At 46.2% G+C, this 20,795-nt stretch overlaps 1 protein-coding gene across 1 annotated transcript in view; it reads right to left on the bottom strand.

Annotated features, from left to right (window-relative positions):
- Nucleotides 1-3,770, bottom strand: part of NUP50 (nucleoporin 50) — a 40,265-nt gene extending 36,495 nt beyond the window's left edge. The window contains exon 1 of the mRNA XM_034783947.1: nt 3,398-3,770. The gene's annotated coding sequence lies outside the window, so the exon portion shown is untranslated. The remainder of the gene's footprint in view (nt 1-3,397) is intronic.
- Nucleotides 3,771-20,795: the final 17,025 nt, after the last annotated feature.

The following is a 20,795-nucleotide window of genomic DNA, read 5'->3' as shown; positions in this document are numbered from 1 at the left end:
CCAGAGTCTACGCTATAGGCTGGTCTACACTACAGAGTTAGGTCGACACAAAGCAGCTTACACCATCCTACCTATGTAAGTGTCTACTCTAAAATTTCACTCCCGCTGACATAATTGCTGCTATTATGACTCAACTCCACCTCCACAAGAGCCTCAGTGTCGACACAGTTAAGTCGAGGCAGCGTAACCGTATTGCTTACATCGACCATTACTGGCTTTCAGAAGCTAACCCACAATGTTGCACACTGACAATACAGTCAGTACAAGTGCTCCTGGTGAGGACAAGGAGTGTAGGGTGGACACGCAAAAGCCATTTAATTACTGCGGCAGCTATATACAGACATAACGTAGGTCGACAATTTTGTAGCATAGACATGCCCTACATAATGACCTACATGGTTTAACCAGTCAATACATGTTTACAGTCTACTGTGAACCATGAAACGGTACTTCTGTATGAATTACTCTAGAGATACAAATAATCAAGTTCTGTCAGTGTCATGTTAATTGTTTCTCCATGAACTGTTTTGCAAAAAATACCTAAATTAAGTAACAGAAAATATTTGGTACAAGAGTAGGGGAGATTCATCTTGAGACATGATAGGTGACTGTAGTCCATATCCTACCCTCAGTTATAAGCACAAAATATAACAAGAGTAACACAGGGCCTGAGCCCTATGGCTTTTAAGCTGTAAAGCTGGGCTGTACAGTGAGCCATCACACCACTCAGGGACCTTGGTACTTACTAATGATTCTGAAGAACCCAAAGGTTGGGGGGGTGGGGGGGAAGAGTGGGAGGGGAGAAATATCACAGATCCAGTGAGCCTTCAGAAGCAAGAGACAGGTTGCCGCAGCAGCAAAAAAAACAGCTGCTTTCTGAATCAGAGGTTCAGAGTGATAAACTTAGGTCTGAAACACCCTGTATGTCACCCACAAAGGCAAATTCTTTGGGTTTTAGGAAACTGCAATGAGTTCACCATGTGCCCACAAAACTGAAACTTCTCCCCTGGAATCCCGGGGAGACACCTCTCTAGTGAGAACACATTGGAGCCTGTATGCTGGTTAAAGTGAGTAAGGGGACAATTTGTCCTGAAAGCCCCTCAGTCTCCATCTACAAGAAAGAGGGGAAAAAGCTAAATGGTCTTGGCCCCAAGCTCCTCCAATCGCCCACTTGTTTACATAACTCCTCCATTTCAGTAAAGGAGCCATGAAGGGGCAGGAAAAAAGGATGCCCTATTAAAGCAGAGTTTGTCTGTATTCATCTGTTGTTGCTTGTCTTATACTTAGGGCATTGTTGCAATTGTGCTGCTGCAGCGCTTTAGTGGGGACACTACCTATACCAACAGAAGGGGTTCTCCTGTCAGCAGAGGTAATCCACCTCCCAAAAATACAGTAGCTAGATTGGCAGAACAGAAGAATTCTTCTGTCGACCTAGTGCTGTCTACTCAGGTTGGCTTAACTATATTTTTCCCCCAACACACCCCTGACCAATGTAGTCAAACCAACCTAATTTTCTAGTGTTGACCAGGCCTTAGATTGTGAACTCTTTAGGTAAGTGACATCATCTCCCACGCCCCATGTCTAGACAGTAAGTAGCCTAGTGGGATTCTGGTCCATAACTAGGGCTACTAGGCACTAGACAATACTAATTAACAATATCAAAATCCTAAACAAGCTGTTTCTCAAGTTAGAAAACACGAGACCACCTCTACCCCTAAATCCTGTGTGTATATGTGTGTGTGTGTATATATATATATATATATATATACACACACACAGTGGCCAACAATGCAGCTCTTGGCACATAAACTCTAGTGGGAGCAGGACAGAGCAGCATGAGGCGCACATGAGAAAAAAAATTGATTTTATTTTTAAAACCCAATATAGGTGTGTATAGCTATCTCTTACTTATTAAATTAAGTACACAAACCTATTAATCTAAAATTGAGAAGACAAATTTAGAATTACATCAGGAAATGCAAAGGTTAAGGTTATCTCAGCAATGTTAACATTAGCATTTCACATACTACAATATAGCATAAGCAGACTCAAACTAGAAAATTAAATGCAAAAAAATGATAGTCCAGTATTAGTGCTGCAGTTTAAATTAGTTTATTAGGAGTCTGTTTCATTATATGTACTTAATGTAATGTGTATAGGAAGTAAAATTAATGCAAGTTAATGTTATTAGAACCAATCTTCTTTTGGGCACTGAATCTTTGTTTAATATGTCCCACTTGTCAATGCCCAGAGGCCTGTGACCAACTATGTGTAAGCTCAAGACTTAAATTGGAGAGGTTTTTTTTAAGTAGTTATGAGCCAAATACACTTCTACCTCAATATAACACTGTCCTCGGGAGCCAAAAAATCTTACCGCGTTATATTGAACTTGATTTGATCCACTGGAGCGCGCAGCCCAGCCCCCCCCAGAGCACTGCTTTACCGCATTATATCCGGATTCATGTTATATCAGGTCGCATTATATCAGGGTAGAGGTTTATTTCCAAAATGAAAAACTAAGGGATCGGTCTCAGACCTTATCCGAACTAAGGCTACATCTACACTACGGGGGGGTTGATTTAAGATACGCAAATAGCGTAGCCGAATTCGATGTATTGCAGCCGACTTACCCCGCTGTAGGGACGGTGGCAAAATCGACCTCTGCGGCTTCCCGTCGACGGCGCTTACTCCCACCTCCACTGGTGGAGTAAGAGCGTCGATTCGGGGATCGATTGTCGCGTATAAATCGATCCCCGAGAGGTCGATTTCTACCCGCCGATACAGGCGGGTAGTGTAGACCCAGCCTAAGCTACTAGGATGCAACACTGCCAACCCCAAATGGTCAAAAACCATGAGTTAGGCCTCAAAAAACCACCAGCTTGACTTAAAAAAACGTATTTTTTTAAAAAAAGCAATTGGGCTTTTTTATTTGCCTTCCTGTTTCTCAGCATTTCTAGGGTGCAGTTTTTAAAGCGGTTTCTCCGCAGCCAGAAGGGCTAGAAAGATAGCAGCAGATTCTCCCCTGGTCATGTCTCTGGAGGAGGACCCTTCCCAGTGGTATTGTGAGACTCTTGATACAAATCGCAGTGGGAGCCAGCCCCCCTGAGACTGGGGCGTTTTAGGCCCTAGAGGGAGTGGGGGAAGGGGTGAAGCACGCTGCTGAGATAACCCCGTCCCCGCGTGCACAGCAAGCGCGATCCCTGCCGCCCACCCCCACCCTCCGGGGGGGGAGGAGGTCCAGCCCCAGCCCTTCCCTCAGATACGGGCGGAGAAGATTTGGGGGGGGGGGCACAACGGGGATGAGGAGCTCCCTCTGCCCCCCACCCCAGCGAGCAGCTCCGGCCCGGGAAGCCGCGCCGCGCAGGGCTGAGGCGCAACGCCGCCGCCAGGCCAGTACCTGTCTCGCCGCTTCCCTTTCCACTCCAGTCAGGCAGGGCCGGCGGCGGGGAGCGGGTGGTGGCGCCTCCCGCAGCGCTGCGGGGCCGAGGCTCTGGCGGCGGGGAGGAAGCGGAGTCTGGTTCGCAGGGCGCCTGGGCCCCGAGCGCTCTCACGCCACCTCCCGACACAGGAAGTCCCCTCTGCGTTCCAATCAGGGCCTTGCCCCCAGTCTGCTTCGCACGGCCGCGGCCATTTTCTTGTACACCGCTACAGAATTAAATCATTCACACGGGAAACCGTCGGTAACCGCAGCGACCCTGACTCCCGTGCGCACGCGCACTCACCCAGCCAGAGCCCGACTGCCGGCTGACTGGGGGGCAGCAGCGCAAACGCGGTAAAGAAGGGGGCGGAGATTCCGGAGAGTGACTCGCGCCCGACGGTTGGAATGCCGGTCGCGTGCCTCCGACAGCCAATACCCTGGGCTTCTTCTGACTCATCCCACTAACGGCCTGCGCCGGTCGGGGAAGGGAGGGGGTGGGGTTGCTCTCGCGCCTGTCGTTCGAATTCTGGTCACGTGTCCCAAGCAGCGTGCTATATAGAGAGCGCCTTAGACTCTCCTAGCCTTTACTCTTGGCCTTAGCGCCTGGGGGAGCAGCAGGAGGAGGAGGAGGAGGTGTGCGGACGCCTAGGGCGAGAAAAGAGCTCTGTGCAGGCCCAGTGCTTGTCTCTCTCCAACAGAAGTTGGTCCAATACAAGATTTTGCCTCCCCCCCGTCTCTCTCATGTCCTGTGACAGGCAGAGCTATGCCCAACCCTGCAAGCACCAGGGGAGGGTTGTTCAGAGGGTTGCCTCTATGGGTGGCCCCTGACTGAGTTCAGTCACCAGGGTGTGTTATTGTGGGAATAGGATGTCAGCTACAGGTACCCGCACGCCCTGCTAATGGCAGCTTTGTCAGCCCTGCCTGCCCATAGCCACAGGTGACTCACTGCTCCACCACCTCAATCCAGGTTAGATCAAGGCAAGGAGCATTTGTTTACAGAGCTCTTTCTCTGATTGACCTGTCCAACCGTGGCCCATTTACTGCACTGCCTAGGGCTCTCCATTTTCTTTGTCAAATATTACACTCAGGGTGTGCCAGATGCAGAGCCAGAGTAACTCCAGAGGGGTTAATCCAGGTCTGACACTAGTATAGATAGGTTGGGGGGGGAGGGGGACAGGAATTATATTTGTATCAATAAAATGTTGGTAAACATCAATTTCACTATATGCACACAAACATCAATTTCACTGTATGCAAAAAACAATTCCATTGAGAATAATCAAAATTTACAGCTCCACAAAGTAAGAAAAATGCTGCTTGAATTTGAGAACTTCTTAGAGTTTGATTTTAAGGACATGCGTGCTGTGTATTTTGACATGTGACAATGTGCCTTTTAATGGTGGTAAAGGTAGCTTTTTCAATCTCAACATCTGCTGTCATCTGTGCCCTTTAAATCGCCGCCTGGGGAAGCTGGTCCGGTACAGCAGACCGGACCGGACCGGCTTACTTTCACCTCTGCCTAGGGCTGATTAGCATCTGTTAGAACCATGCAACTTCTGACTCCCTACCATCCTGAAGGGGACAGAGCCTACCGAGGACCTGTCCAGGAGGGCTTTTGTCATAACCAGGGATTTGCGTTTTTTAGAGAATCTTTAGTATTTTCACTTTTGAAAAAATAAAAATGTATACTAACTATGAACTACATTTTACTGAAAGTACCAGTGTCACTGGTGATATGGAAATTTGTGATGCTATTCAGAGGGTGCTGCTGTACGGAGTCATAAAGCTTGGCAATGCACAGGAAGTTACTGATTGTGAGTTTGGGGTTGGGGGGGGGGGGTTCCACACTGTAAAGGAACTATTGATGGCTGTCTTTGCCTATTCTTTGCCCCCACATCAGTCTAAAGACTATATCAACAGGAAGGGATATTTCTCCATGGTGCTGCAAGGCCTGGCTGATTGCCAAGGAAAGTTCACCAATATTAATGTAAGGTGATCTTTAGAAATTTAGGCCTTTTTTCTGGAATGAGTCAAGGGAATTTTTGCTCCCCAGTCCACTATGGACATTGATAGAGTTATGATTCCTCCTGTCATTCTGCGAGACCTAGCTTACCCTTTGCTTCCCTGGCTTATGAAGCCTTTTAAAGGGCATTTGGACAAGAGAAAGGAGATATTCAACTATACTCCAAGTAGCTGCAGAATGACAGTAGAGTGTACATTGGAATACTGAAAAAGTTGGAGGTGCCTCATGACAAGACAGGAGACTGCTAAGTAATATATGCCTTCTGTGATAAGTGCTTGCTCTGTTTTTCATAACATCTGTGAGAGCAAGGGAGGGAACCTCACTGGTGGGTGGAAGGAGGAGGTAGAGAGATTTTCTGAGAGAGCTGGAGAGGGTACCTCTTAAAAGTGCCCCAACTGGTCAGGGAAACAGGATCAAAGACGCATTGTGCTCTTAACTTGATGCCATTGTATAATTGTGGATAATGAATGTATTGTAACCAAAGAGATGACGGAAATGTGTTTATGTATTTATTTTATTTATCTATTTATTTGGAATTGCTACTATGAGAGATGTTCCTCAATGACACTTTTCAGTTGAGTTGCACCAATTTTTGTACGGTTACTAAATAACATATATAACAAATAATATTGTGTGAATGAAAAAGAGTTAAAGAATATAGTTCAAACTTAAGACGAGTTAAACTGTGGCATAGAATCATAGAAATGTAGGGCTGGACAGGACCTTGAGAAGTTATTCCACCCCTCTGCACTGTGACAGGACCAAGTAAACCTAGACCATCTCTGGCAGGTGTTTGTCCAACTTGTTCTGAAATCCTCCAGTAATGGGAGGTTATGGAATGCCCTTAGAAGCCTATTCAGGACTTAACTGCCTTTATAGTTAGAAAGTTTTTCCTACTATCTAACCTAAATCTCCTTTGCTACAGATTAAGCCCATTGTTTCTTGTACCTTCAGAGGACATGGAAAACAATTGAATACTGTCCTCTTTAAAACAGCCCTTGACATATTTGAAGACTATTATCAAGTCTCCCCTGTGACCCGAGGTGCCTAATCTGAAAATGCCAAGGGCAGGGCAGGCTGCGAAAGGTGAGCAGATTCTCCCAAAACTGGTGGTTAACATTATAGTTAGATTCACCAACCAGCCACAAACTGTGCTTCCCTTCCCCCATGCTGGTTATCAAGAAGCTAAAAAATAAATGTATAACATGTATTGCATTCCAGTTCTCTGACTCCCAATCAGCAAATAGGTCCAGTAAGGGGAGGAGTTATTTAAAACTTTACTCACTATACAAAATGTTCTTCTGATCCCCAAAGGGCCAGCTTTACTGGATCAATATTAGTTTGAATTTTACCCCCAAAATACCACAGTGCCAGCCAATCCTTGAGTATCTAAAACTAAAGGTTTTATTATAAAAGAAAGAGAAGAGAGTTGGTAAATGGTCAAAGCAATCAGATATATACATATGACTTCAGACTCCATATATCAGGTTCTTAGCAGCATTGGTGAGTTTACTGGCTTGCTGAGTCTCTCTGGAACACATCCAAAGTTTGGATGGGTCTGTTAGCCCTTTGTTCAAAGCTTCAGTTTGTAGAGAAGTTATTCCAGAGGTAAGAAGCAGGATTGAAAATAAAATGGAGAAGATGCAGCTGCCTTTTATATCCTTTGCCATGTGGCTTGTACCTTCTTTGTCTGCAATGCAAGCTCACAGCACAGGGGCATGGAAAAGCACTTGGAGTTCTCTGTCCACAGGCATGTCCCTACATGTCCTGCTGACTCATAGGTGTGGTCCAGGCTTCTCTCAATGGTTCATTGTACAGGTGATTGCCCTTGATAGGCCATTAAGCAGGCTGGATAGTACTTATGCCAACCTGTCTGGGGGTGTCACGCAGAAACACAGCACATTTTTGAGATATCAGTATATCACAAATATTTATAACTCACAAGACAAAGATGATACATACATATAAACATAATTATTATATTTGGCAAATCATAACTTTTCCATTGATACCTTACGTGGCATATCTTGTAAGATTCATTGCAATTTTGTAATATTGGTGTCAATAATATAAATGGTCACCCATATTCCATACAGCGTCACACACACTTAGTCTTCTTTTCTCAAGACTAAACATGCCCAATTTTTTTAACCTTTCCTCAGAGGTCAGATTTTATAAACCTTTTATAATCTTTGTTGCTCTCCTCTAGATTCTCTCCAATATGTCCATACCTTTTCTAAAGCATGGCATCCAGAATTGGACACACCAGTGCCAAGTAGAGTGGGACAATTACCTCCCATGTCTTAATACAACATTCCTGTTAACACATCCCAGAATATTAGCCTTTTCAAAGCAGTATCACATTGTTGACTCATGCAATTTATGATCCACCTATCACCCCCAGATCCTTTTCAGTAGTACTACCAGCTAACCAGTTATTCCCCATTTTATAGTTATGCATTTGATTTTGCCTTCGTAAGTGAAATACTTTGCACTATTGAATTTCATCTGGTTGAATTCAGACCAATTCTCCAATTTGTCAAGGTTGTTTTGAATTCTAAACCTGCATTCCAAAGTGCTTGCAACCTCTTCCATCTTGGTGTCTTCTGCAAATTTTATAAGCATACTCAGTAACATACCAGGGTACAATCCAGGACACTGGGGGTGGGGATTGTGTCATCCCTGCCCTGTACCCTGGGGTGCCTTGCAATGCCTTGCTGTTATAGCCTCCAATTTGGACTGCTCACAACCAGCCACCAGCATGCAGGTCACTCCCAGATGTGTTTGTGTAACTGCAGCCTGCCAGTCACATCCTGGTTGTCACCAGCCTTGTTTATACTGCAGGGTGGCTCCAACACACTTCTAGTCCCGAACTTTCCACAATAAATGGTTTTTTTTACTGCCCAGCCCTTTCCTAGACATTCAAAATATATTAAGTCATTATTCCTTTAAGGGAATAATATACACTAGCCCAGTGGTTCTCAAACATTTTTTTTCGTGGATCACTTGAAAATTGCTAAAGGTCTTGGCAGACCACTTAATGATCTTTCCAAATGTTGTTTGTGTCGTTAGCTAACTATTGTAAAGTGCTTTAGATAAAAGCGCTATATAAAAAAACCTTTAATAATAATTAACATATTTTTGTTCTACAAATAAAAGCACATAACTCATATTTTAATATCCAGAGTCTTACCTTTCTAATGTGATGGATGTGCCTATGTTTGTGAGCAAAGTTCAGGGAAGTTGTGTGTAATGTTTGTCAGCTTTAGCCTTATGAAGAAGAAGTTGTACATGAGCACTACCCATTTCACTGCACAGTATACTAAAAATTTGAGAATTCATAGGTCTAGCTTTTACTAAATTAGCAGTTTTCACAGCAGAGTCCAAAACACCCTTCATTTCCACTGGCATTTTCTTGGCAGCTAGTGCCTCTCGATGAATGCTACAGTGCACTCATGTGGCATTATGTGCCACTTCGCAGATATGAGCCATTACCCCACTGTGTCTTCCCACCATTGCTCGTGCACCATCAGTACATACTTCAACACAACATTGCCAATCAATACCGTGTTCCTTCACAAACTCATCTAGTAACTGGAAAAGTTGTTCGGCAGTTGTTCTTCTTGTCACTGAACGACAAAACAAAATATCTTCCAGTACTTTCCCTTCCCACTCAGACCTGATGTATGCAAGAAGATTTGCAACGTCAGTGATATCAGTCATCTCATCCAATTGCAATGCAAAATACCTACTGTTGTTCACACGTTTCACGAGAATGTCTTTATCATTAGTTGCCATATCTTGAATTCTGCGTAACACAGTGTCATTTGAAAGAGGCACACAATCTAACTGCTTTGCCGTCTTCTCGCCACACATTATAAACGGAAGTTCTTTAGCTGCAGGCAGAATAATTTCTTCCCCAACAGTGTGAGGCTTCCCCGCTTTGGCAATTCGAAGGCTCGTATGAAATGAAACTTCCAGGGCCTTTAAATTTACTGTTGCATGAGCAAACATAGTTACTTTCCCTTGTTTCAACTCATTCAGTTTGTGCTGAAAAAATTCAGGAGGTTTATCTTTGAAAGCAGCATGATTTGTCTCCAAATGATGCTGGAGATTTGCAGGCTTCAAGTTTTTGTTATCCACCACTGCGTAGCATAACACACATTGCAGCCTTGGTTCATCTTGTTCACCAGTCAACGTGAAGCCTACATTAATATAGCTTGAGTGGTATTGTCTTACCAGTTTTCGGCATTTCAGGGTATTTTCATTACCTGTACTCGTACTGGTTCCCGGTAAACACGAGTCTGCACTCAAAATTTCCTTTACAGATGTATGTTCGCTTGCTGTACTCTCATGTTCAATTTTGAACTTTTCACTGATCTCACCGTCACTAGTTTGATTATTTGTTGTTGTTTTCTTTTTCCAAAATCCGGTTTTCAACCACAAAGCCATGTCTGGGGGTTAACTACTATCCTACTTACTGGACTGACAACTGTTAAATTTTTTGAAAAAGCACTAGATTCTAGTACAGTCAGTACTTTCTGTGGTAAGATGGGGCCCTGAAACATAAGTCCTTGTATCAGAGGCCCGGTATGAGGCCTGAGGCCTGAACTAAAGTAATGGTCAAGACTTTGCTGACATAATGCAAAGTTAAGCTATGAGCCAGGCAGGCTCAGCTCACAGAAGTTGGCAAGAAGAGGGCTGATAATTGAACGTATACACATACCCTTTGGGTATCAAGTACTAATAGGATAAATATGTGCCAGGATGCACCAGAACAGTCCGGTACTAACACATTCCACGGAGAAAATGAGGAACAGGTTTACCCATCCTAAAAGAGAGGCTCAAAAGGATAATATGATGGATAGACTTGTTTGTTCAAACCAACATGTCCCAGGAGAGAGGCAGCACCCCAACACGCAGAGGGGTTGTACCTCGATGCATCAAGAGTGATGTGAAACTTGTTTGTATCTGTGTATAAGAATGCATCCCTGAGTGGATGTCTTTGTCCAGCCTAGGGGGCAGTGGAGAGTCCCGCCACTGACTGAGCTGTGTCCATTGTCAGGGAGCATATCTGTACTAGCAGAACCGTAGACATCTGATCCGGGGAGCTAGAGACTGTGTTTTGTTTGGCAATAAACCTGGCCCAGTGCCTTCATACCTTATCAGAGTCTGTGGTCATTGGGGGTTCTCTCGGGGTCTACTGTGTCAGCTATCTGCGCAGAGCTGGGGCAGCACACAGGGAACACACACACGCAGCCGACTGTTATTAACATTGAACAGAGCAGAATACCACACCGGTGACATCTGACAACTCTTTCCACGTTACAATGATGCCCAATCAATACAATAGGTAGGTTAGCTGAGTTGCATCCAATGCAAACCACGCATACACAGCTGAAAAATGAAACCAATTAAAACTATGTATGTAGTGTAATAGGGTACCAATTTAAGGAAACACACATTTCGCTTCTGGATTAAATATGAAAATAAAACAAAATAACACTAATTAAACAATTAAATAACCTACTCCTACCATAGACGACTAAATCTCTCCACCGGGCTGTGAAGGTGTGTGTCTCTCCTCCACTGCGGCAGCCACCAGGCTGGGAAGAGGTGTGTGTCTATCCTGCGCCGTAGCTGGTGCTGGGAAGGCGGGGGGGTGTCTCTCCCCCGCCGTGGCAGCCACTGGGCTGGGAAGGCGGGGGGGTGTCTCTCCCCCGCCGTGGCAGCCACTGGGCTGGGAAGGCGGGGGGGATGTCTCTCCCCCGCCGTGGCAGCCACTGGGCCGGGAAGGAGGGGGGCGTGTCTCCCGCACTGTAGCTGTGGCTGGGAAGGGGGGGGTGTCTCTCCCCCGCTGAGACTGGGAAGGAGAGCCATCTTTCCCTGGCAGCCGCAGTCCCCGCACCGCTGAAGGTCCTAAATTCCCCCCACCCCGTCTTCTCACCCTACTTCCCCCCCACCTTCTATTTCCCCCATCTCACCCCATCTACCCCCTATTCATGCGCAGCTCCACTTACAGGGAACTATCTGCGGACCACCTGCATGTGGTCCGCGGACCACAGTTTGAGAACCTCTGCACTAGCCTGTTATCTTCAATAGTTAACCAGACCCTTCAACTTAAACACAATGGATTAGATAAAACAAGTTAATTAACTACAAGGAGATTTTAAGTGAGTACAAGTAATGAGCATGAAAGTCAGAAATGGTTACAAGAAAAATAAAGAGAAAATGCTTTCATGTGCCTAACCTAACAAACTGTATTAGATTCAAGCAAAATGTCTCACCACATACTACCAGCAAGATTACTGACCAAACTCTTCAGGTCAGGACCACCATCAGCCTGAGTCCTACAGCTATTTCCTTTGTCTTTTCAGGTGCAGAGAATGCAGTGGGCAGGGAGAGAGTACTCCTGAGGGAATTCTGCAACAAAACTTTAAAAATTCTGCACACAATATTTTAAAATTCTACAAAAGTCTGCATATTTTATTTGTCAAAATAACTCTGGTTTCAATTATTTTGGTAGTTTATTTAAACTACAATACAATGGATGAAGAATGGGATGGGGAGCATTGGAGGAAATCCCCAAGCCCCCTTGCCTAATAGTAATGTAGCTAGATTTGACCCTTTATTTCTAGTTATTAGTCAACAAATATATGCAGCAACTGAAGAGAAAGTGAGGGGTGGGGAATGAAACTTACAATTTATAATGGCTTCTGACCAGCTCCAGAAAGGTCAGTAGCAAACAGTTGATGGAGCACATTTTGATAGGAAATGTTTTCAGTCCAAAAATTTTAGACCAGTTCTAGTCACTAAAGCACCATAAGCACTTACAAGGCCATACTGTCCTTTACACCACTCTGGCAATGTAAAGGATCCTTAAAACTTTTGCACCTGTTTTATATTCCTGAGGGAATTCACAAAGACAATGAGAACAATTCACTAAGAAGGCAGGCTGCTACATTTTGCTCTGCCTGAGGGGACAGAGCCGTCCCCATGCCTACCCCCTCAGAAATACGCCGAAGCCCTGCCCCTCCACGGCGAGTATGCTGCAATAGCGAGCGAGAAGGAAAGAGTGTCTCTCTCTCTCTCTCTGACGCACGACTGCCCAGCTCCTACCTCTCACAGCGGTGATTTATATCTCTACCAGATGCTCCGGGTGCTCAAACCAACCTGCCTGCGCTACTGGGGTGGGGCACGTGACTGCTCTTGCGGCTTCCCTTTGTTTCCCCTTCAGAAGTCATTTGTCTGCAGGGAAGCAAAGAAATCTGTGGGGGACATGAATTCTGTGCACATGCAGTGATGCAGAATTCCCCCTGAGTAAGAGAGAGAGAGGGGTCCTTTGGGGTGTTTGTCCCTCCTTTTTATAGTTTCAGTCCCCCTCTTGAAAAACATTTCTTGCTGAGAACCAGGAGACAGTATATGTGGAAGGATATTCCTTACTGTTTTTTTTCACCTGTTTGAATTTCCTTTGTTTTCCCTTCCTGCTTGATGACTCTGTTTACTGCTTAAATGCAAATTAAGGCAAGCACACATTCCTTTGTTTAGGACAGACTTATTTGTAGATTTCTGCCTGGGCAGGGCTTTCGGGTTCGAAACATTTGTTAACATTATACAGGGGAATCTTATAACTTCACATACAAATCCTGCCACACATATTTTATCAGGACAATACTGACCAACAAATTGAGTTTTTAGATGATACCTTACATGGCATGCCTTGTACAAAGACTACTGTAATAGTGTGTAGGGTGTGAATACAGAGATGTATTCCATTATGCTTTCTACCCTATAATCCAAGACATTAATGAAAATATTGAATAGTACTGGACCCATAGGTGACCTCTGTGGGTCCCCATTAGATAAACCCTGCATTGAAAACTACTCTTTTAACAGTTGTGCACCCACCCTATAGTAATTTAATATAGAGCACATGTCCCTCATTTGCTTATGAGAATGTCATGTGGGACTGGGTCAAAATCATTACTGAACTCAAGATATATCATATCTACTGCTTCTCCTGTATCCACCAGGATAGTAAGCATGTCAAAGAAGGAAATCAAGTTGGGTTAGAATGATTTATTCTTGACAACTCCATGATGGGTATTCCTTATTATCCTCTAAGTGCATACAGATTGTTTTTATAAATTGTTCCAATATCTTTCCAGGTAATTTCAAGGTCTTCTTTGTTCCCCTGTTTAAAGATAGGAACTATGTTTGCCTTTCTCCTCTTCTGGAATTTCACCTGTCCTCCAAAGTTCTTGAACATAATTGCTAACAGTTCTGAAATTGCTTCAGTTAGTTCCTTAAATACACTAGGGGTATGTCTACACTACGAAATTAGTTTGAATTTATAGAAGCCGGTTTTATTGAAATCGGTTGTATACAGCCGATTGTGTGTGTCCACACAATAAAATGCTCTAGGTGCTCTAGTCGGCGGACCGCGTCCACACTACAAGGCTAGCGTCGACTTCCGGAGCATTGCACTATGGGTAGCTATCCCACAGTTCCCGCAGTCTCCGCCGCCCCTTTGAATTCTGGGTTGAGATCCCAATGCCCGGATGATGCAAAACAGTGTCGCGGGCGGTTCTGGGTACATGTCGTCAGGCCCCTCCCTCCCCCGTCACAGCAACGGCAGACAATAGATTCGCGCCTTTTTACCTGGGTTACCTGGGTTACCTGTGCAGACAACATGGAGCCCGCTCAGCTCAGCTGAGCTCACCGTCACCATATGTCCTCTGGGTGCCAGCAGACGTGGGACTGCATTGCTACACAGCAGCAGCTGCTAACTGCCTTTTGGCGGTAGACGGTGCAGTAGACTGGTAGCCTTCATCGGCGATCTGGGTGCTGGAAGCCGTGGGGCTTGCCTTTTGGCAGTAAATGGTGTATTACGACTGTTATCCGTCCTATTACAAGTCGGGTCATCGTACGTTAGCAGAGTCTTCCCTGAGCAGCCGATTGTGCAATAGGCCTGAAGACCATTGTCATACACCGCCCCGTATTTGCTGCCAAGCACCCAGAAAGATGTCGAGGGCTATCAGTCACGCTGCACTGTCGTCTTAAGATGTAAAAAATAGATTTGCTCTGTATTCATTTGCTTCCCCCTCCCTCCGTCAAATCAACGGCTTGCTAAACCCAGGGTTTTCAGTTTAATCTTTGGGGGGGACCATTCTGTGTGACAGTTGTTTGTGTCTCTCCCTGATGCACAGCCACCGTTCTTGATTTTAATTCCCTGTGCCTGTACGCCATGTCGTCACTCGGCCCCCCTCCCTCCTTCCCCTAGTCCGTCAGATAGTCCGCCACAGCTCAGAGAGCCGAGAAGCGGTTCGTGCCTTTTCTTTGAATTCTGGGTTGAGATCCCAATGCCCGGATGATGCAAAACAGTGTCGCGGGCGGTTCTGGGTACATGTCGTCAGGCCCCTCCCCCCTCGTCACAGCAACGGCAGACAATAGATTCGCGCCTTTTTACCTGGGTTACCTGTGCAGACAACATACCACGGCAAGCATGGAGCCCGCTCAGCTCAGCTGAGCTCACCGTCACCATATGTCCTCTGGGTGCCAGCAGATGTGGGACTGCATTGCTACACAGCAGCAGCTGCTAACTGCCTTTTGGCGGTAGACGGTGTAGCATGAGTGATAGTCATGGGGCTGGCAGCCGTAGGGCTGCATTGCACCAGCCCCTTGCAGGCGATGGTATATTATGACTGGTACCCATCATCGTCATACTGGTATGGCTGTCAATCATGGCCACCTGGGCAGACATGCTACTGTTTTGATGATGATGGTTACCAGTCGTAATATACTATTTTCTGCCAATTGCCCAGTATTGTCTGCTAAGCACCCAGAAGAGGCCAAGGGCGATGCTGGGTGCTGGCGGACGTGGGGCTGGCAGATGTGGGGCTGCATTGCTACACAGCAGCAGCCCCTTGCCTTTTTGCAGATGATGGTATTTTATGATTGGTATCCATCGTCATCGTACTGGAGAGGCTATCACTCATGCTGCACCGTCGGCTGCCACCTTAAGATGTAAAAAATAGATTTGTTCTGTATTCATTTGCTTCCCCTTCCTCCGTGAAATCAATGGCCTGCTAAGCCCAGGGTTTCCAGTTTAATCTTTGGGGGGACCATTCTGTGTGACAGTTGTTTGTGTTTCTCCCGGTTCCTGTACCTGTACGCCATGTCGTCACTCGGCCCTCCCTCCCTCCTTCCCTCCCTCCTTGGTCCATCAGATACTACTTTCGCACCTTTTTTCTGACCAGGCGCCATAGCTAGCACTGGGATATGGAGCCTGCTCAGATCACAGCAGCAATTATGAGCACTATGAACACCACGCGCATTGTCCTGGAGTATATGCAGAGCCAGGACATGCCAAGGCGAAACCTGGACCAGGCGAGGAGGCGATTGCAGCGCGGCGACGAGAGTGATGAGGAAATTGACATGGACATAGACCTCTCACAAGGCACAGGCCCCAGCAATGTGGAAATCATGGTGTCACTGGGGCAGGTTCATGCCGTGGAATGCCGATTCTGGGCCCGGGAAACAAGCACAGACTGGTGGGACCGCATCGTGCTGCAGGTATGGGACGATTCCCAATGGCTGCGAAACTTTTGCATGCGTAAGGGCACTTTCATGGAACTTTGTGACTTGCTTTCCCCTGCCCTGAAACACCAGGATACCAAGATGAGAGCAGCCCTCACAGTTGAGAAGCGAGTGGCGATAGCCCTGTGGAAGCTTGCAACGCCAGACAGCTACCGGTCAGTCGGGAATCAATTTGGAGTGGGCAAATCTACGGTGGGGGCTGCTGTGATCCAATTTGCCAGGGCAATGAAAGACCTGGTGATAGCAAGGGTAGTGACTCTGGGCAACGTGCAGTCAATAGTAGATGGTTTTGCTGAAATGGGATTCCCAAACTGTGGCGGGGCCATAGACGGAACCCATATCCCTATCTTGTCACCGGAGCACCAAGCCACCGACTGCGTAAACCGCAAGGGGTACTTTTCAATGCTGCTGCAAGCCCTGGTGGATCACAAGGGACGTTTCACCAACATCAACGTGGGATGGCCGGGAAAGGTACATGATGCTCGCGTCTTCAGGAACTCTGTTCTGTTTCAAAAGCTGGAGGAAGGGACTTTCTTCCCGGACCAGAAAGTGACCATTGGTGATGTTGAAATGCCTATCGTGATCCTTGGGGACCCAGCCTACCCCTTAATGCCATGGCTCATGAAGCCGTACACAGGCAGCCTGGACAGGAGTCAGGACCTGTTCAACTACAGACTGAGCAAGTGCCGAATGGTGGTGGAATGTGCATTTGGACGTTTAAAAGCGCGCTGGCGCAGCTTACTGACTCGCTCAGACCTCAGCGAAAAGAATATCCCCATTCTTATTGCCGCTTGCTGTGCGCTCCACAATATCTGTGAGAGTAAGGGGGAGACCTTTATGGCGGGGTGGGAGGTTGAGGCAACTCGCCTGGCCGCTGATTACGCGCAGCCAGACACCAGGGCGGTTAGAGGAGCACAGCAGGGCGCGGTGCGCATCAGAGAAGCTTTGAAAACGAGTTTTGTGACTGGCCAGGCTACTGTGTGAAACTTCTGTTTGTTTCTCCTTGATGAACCCTCCAACACCCCCCCCGACCCGGTTCACTCTACTTCCCTGTAAACCAACCACCCCACCCCACCCCCCCCTCCCGCTTGCAGAGGCAATAAAGTCATTGTTTTTTCACATTCATGCATTCTTTATTAGTTCCTTACAGAGGTAGGGGGATAATTGCCAAGGTAGCCTGGGATGGGTGGGGGAGGGGGGATGGAAAAGGACACACTGCATTTTAAAACTTTAACTCTTATTGAAGGCCAGCCTTCTGATGCTTGGGCGATCATCTGGGGTGGAGTGACTGGGTGGACGGAGGCCCCCCCACCGTGTTCTTGGGCGTCTTGGTGAGGAGGCTATGGAACTTGGGGAGGAGGGCTGTTGGTTACACAGGGGCTGTAGCGGCGGTCTCTGCTCCTGCTGCCTTTCCTGCAACTCAACCATACGCTTGAGCATATCAGTTTGATGCTCCAGCAGATGGAGCATTGCCTCTTGCCGTCTGTCTGCAAGCTGACGCCACCTATCGTCTTCAGCCCGCCACTTGCTCTGTTCATCCCGCGATTCAGCCCGCCACCTCTCCTCTCGTTCATATTGGGCTTTTCTCATCTCCGACATTGACTGCCTCCACGCATTCTGCTGTGCTCTATCAGCGTGGGCGGACATCTGCAGCTCCGTGAACATATCGTCCCTCGTCCTACGTTTTCTCTTTCTAATGTTCACGAGCCTCTGCGAAGGAGAAACATTTGCAGCTGGTGGAGGAGAAGGGAGAGGTGGTTAAAAAAGACCCATTTTAGAGAACAATGGGTACACTCTTTCATTACAAGGTCGCATATTTCGGCTTGCAGGCAGCCATCGTAGGCCACAGTGTTTTGGCTTTTTTAACCTTCTTAACATGCGGGAAAGGTTGCAAACAGCAGCGCATTTCCCATATCAAGGATGAATTGGGTTGTCCATGTAAAATGGGGTTTCAATGTAAAAGGAGGGGGCTGCGGTTTCCCGGTTAACATGCGGCACAAACACAAGTACACCCCCCCACACACACACACACACGATTCTCTGGGATGATCACTTCACCCCTCCCCCCACCGCGTGGTTAACAGCGGGGAACATTTCTGGTCAGAAGAGCAGGAACGGGCGCCTCTGAATGTCCCCTTAATAAAATCACCCCATTTCAACCAGGAGAGCTTTCTGGAGATGTCCCTGGAGGATTTCCGCTCCATCCCCATACACGTTAACAGACTTTTCCAGTAGATGTACTGGCCGCGATTGCCAGGGCAAAGTAATCATTAAACACGCTTGCTTTTTTTTTGTAATGTTTACAAATATTTGCAAAGTTACACTCACCAGAGGTCTCCTGTGTGCCCTCAGGGTCTTGGGTGAGTTCGGGGGTTACTGGTTCCAGGTCCAGGGTCACAAACATATCCTGGCTGTTGGGGAAACCGATTTCTCCGCTTCCTTGCTGCTGTGAGCTACCTACAGTACCTCCATCGTCATCTTCCTCGTTCCCCGAACCGTCTTCCCTGTGTGTTTCTCCAGTGACAGAGTCATAGCACACGGTTGGGGTAGTGGTGGCTGCACCCCCTAGGATCGCATGCAGCTCCGCGTAGTAGCGGCAAGTTTGCGGCTCTGCCCCGGACCTTCCGTTTGCTTCTCTGGCTTTGTGGTAAGCTTGCCGTAGCTCCTTAATTTTCACGCGGCACTGCTGTGTGTCCCTGTTATGGCCTCGGTCCTTCATGGCCTTGGAGATCTTTTCTAATACTTTTCCATTTCTTTTACTGCTACGGAGTTCAGCTATCACTGCTTCATCTCCCCATATGGCGAGCAGATCTCGTACCTCCCGTTCGGTCCATGCTGGAGCTCTTTTGCGATCCTGGGAGGACTCCATCACGGTTACCTGTGCTGATGAGCTCTGCGTGGTCACCTGTGCTCTCCACGCTGGGCAAAAAGGAAATGAAATTCAAACCTTTGCGGGTCTTTTCCTGTCTACCTGGTCAGTGCATCTGAGTTGAGAGTGCTGTCCAGAGCGGTCACAATGAAGCACTGTGGGATAGCTCCCGGAGGCCAATAACGTCGAATTCCGTCCACACTACCCCAATTCCGACCCGCAAAGGCCGGTTTTATCGCTAATCCCCTCGTCGGAGGTGGTGTAAAGAAACCGGTTTAAAGGACTCTTTAAATCAAAAGAAAGGGCTTCGTTGTGTGGACGTGTCCAGGCTTAATTCGGTTTAACGCTGCTAAAGTCGACCTAAACCCGTAGTGTAGACCAGGCCTAGGATTAATTTCATCAGGTGCTGCTGACTTGAATATATCCACTTATCTAAATATTCTTTAACCTGATCTTTCCCTAGTTTGGCTTGCATTTCTTTCCCTCTCCTTGATAATATTAATTATATTTTGGTCACGATTACTCTTGCTAGTGAAGAGTGAGACAAAATAGGCAAAAAAACCCGTTTTCAGAATGTATCAGTTATTATTTCTCCTTCTCTACTAAGTAGAGAGGATCTACACTTTGTTTTGTCTTTCTTTTGATCTAACATATTTAAAGAATCTCATCTTACTGCCTTTTATGTCCTTTGCTAGGTATAACTCATTTTGTGCCTTAGCCTTTCTGATTTTGTCCCTATATTCTTGTTGTTCTTTTGTACCCTCCTTAGCAATTTGTCCATGTTTCCACTTTGGTAGGATTCCTTTTTTATTATCAGGTCTTTAAAGAACTCCTGATAAAGCCATATTAGCCTCTTACTATTCTTCCTACCTTTCCTTTTCATTGGGATAGTTTGCAGTTATCCCTTTAATATTGTCTCCTTAAGAAACTGCCAGCTTTCCTGAATTCCTTTTTCCATTAGATTTTCTTCCCATGGGACCTTCCCATGCCTACCAGGTCTGAACTTGTCAAAGTCTCCTTTTTAAAATGTCCATTGTCCTTATTCTGCTGCTCTCATTCCTTGCTTTCCTTAGAATCACAGGTTTCAGTGGTAGCTGTGTTAGTCTGTATCAGCAAAAAAAACCAAGAAGTCCTTGTGGCACCTTAGAGACTAACAAATTTATTTGAGCATAAGCTTTCGTGGGCTAGAACCCACTTCATCAGATGTATGAAGTAAAAGATACAGGAGCAGGTATAAATACATGAAAGGATGTCGGTTGCTTTACCAAGTGTTAAGTCAGTGTAACGAGATAAATCAGTTAACAGCAGGATACCAAGGGAGGAGAAATAACATGATCGCTTTCACCCAAACTGTCTTGCACTTTCAGATTCACTACCAATTCCTCCCTATTGGTCAGAATTGACTCTGAAATGGCTTTCCCCCACTTACTTCCTCTACTTTCTGGAACAAAAAAGATGTTCCCAATACATTCCAAGAGCTTATTGGAAATTTTGTTGTTTTGTCATATTAATTTTCGAACAGATGTCTGGGTAATTAAGTCCCCTATTACTACCAGATCTTGTATTTTGGATATTTCTGTTTTGTTCTAGAAATGCCTCATCCACCTCCTCTTCCTGACTGGTGGTCTATAACAGACCCCGACCAGGACATCACCCCAATTTTTTTTTTACAACTTTTATTTTGGGCATACTCAACATGTTGAGTGCTCATTTTAGTCTGTAGGTAGGGTATTCAAAACTGTTCTCCTTTTCCATGACCGGGGGGTTGTGTTATGCTCATACAAAGTACACAGGATCTTTATAGAGGAAGGTAAATACACACAGCGTTTATTGAGAATACCACAGTTAGCATATGCTTTTTAGACACACACACACACACACACACA

Source organism: Trachemys scripta, chromosome 1, assembly GCF_013100865.1.
Source record: "Trachemys scripta elegans isolate TJP31775 chromosome 1, CAS_Tse_1.0, whole genome shotgun sequence".
NCBI classification, from domain to species: Eukaryota; Metazoa; Chordata; order Testudines; family Emydidae; genus Trachemys; species Trachemys scripta.
This window is presented reverse-complemented; position numbering and strand designations above follow the sequence as displayed.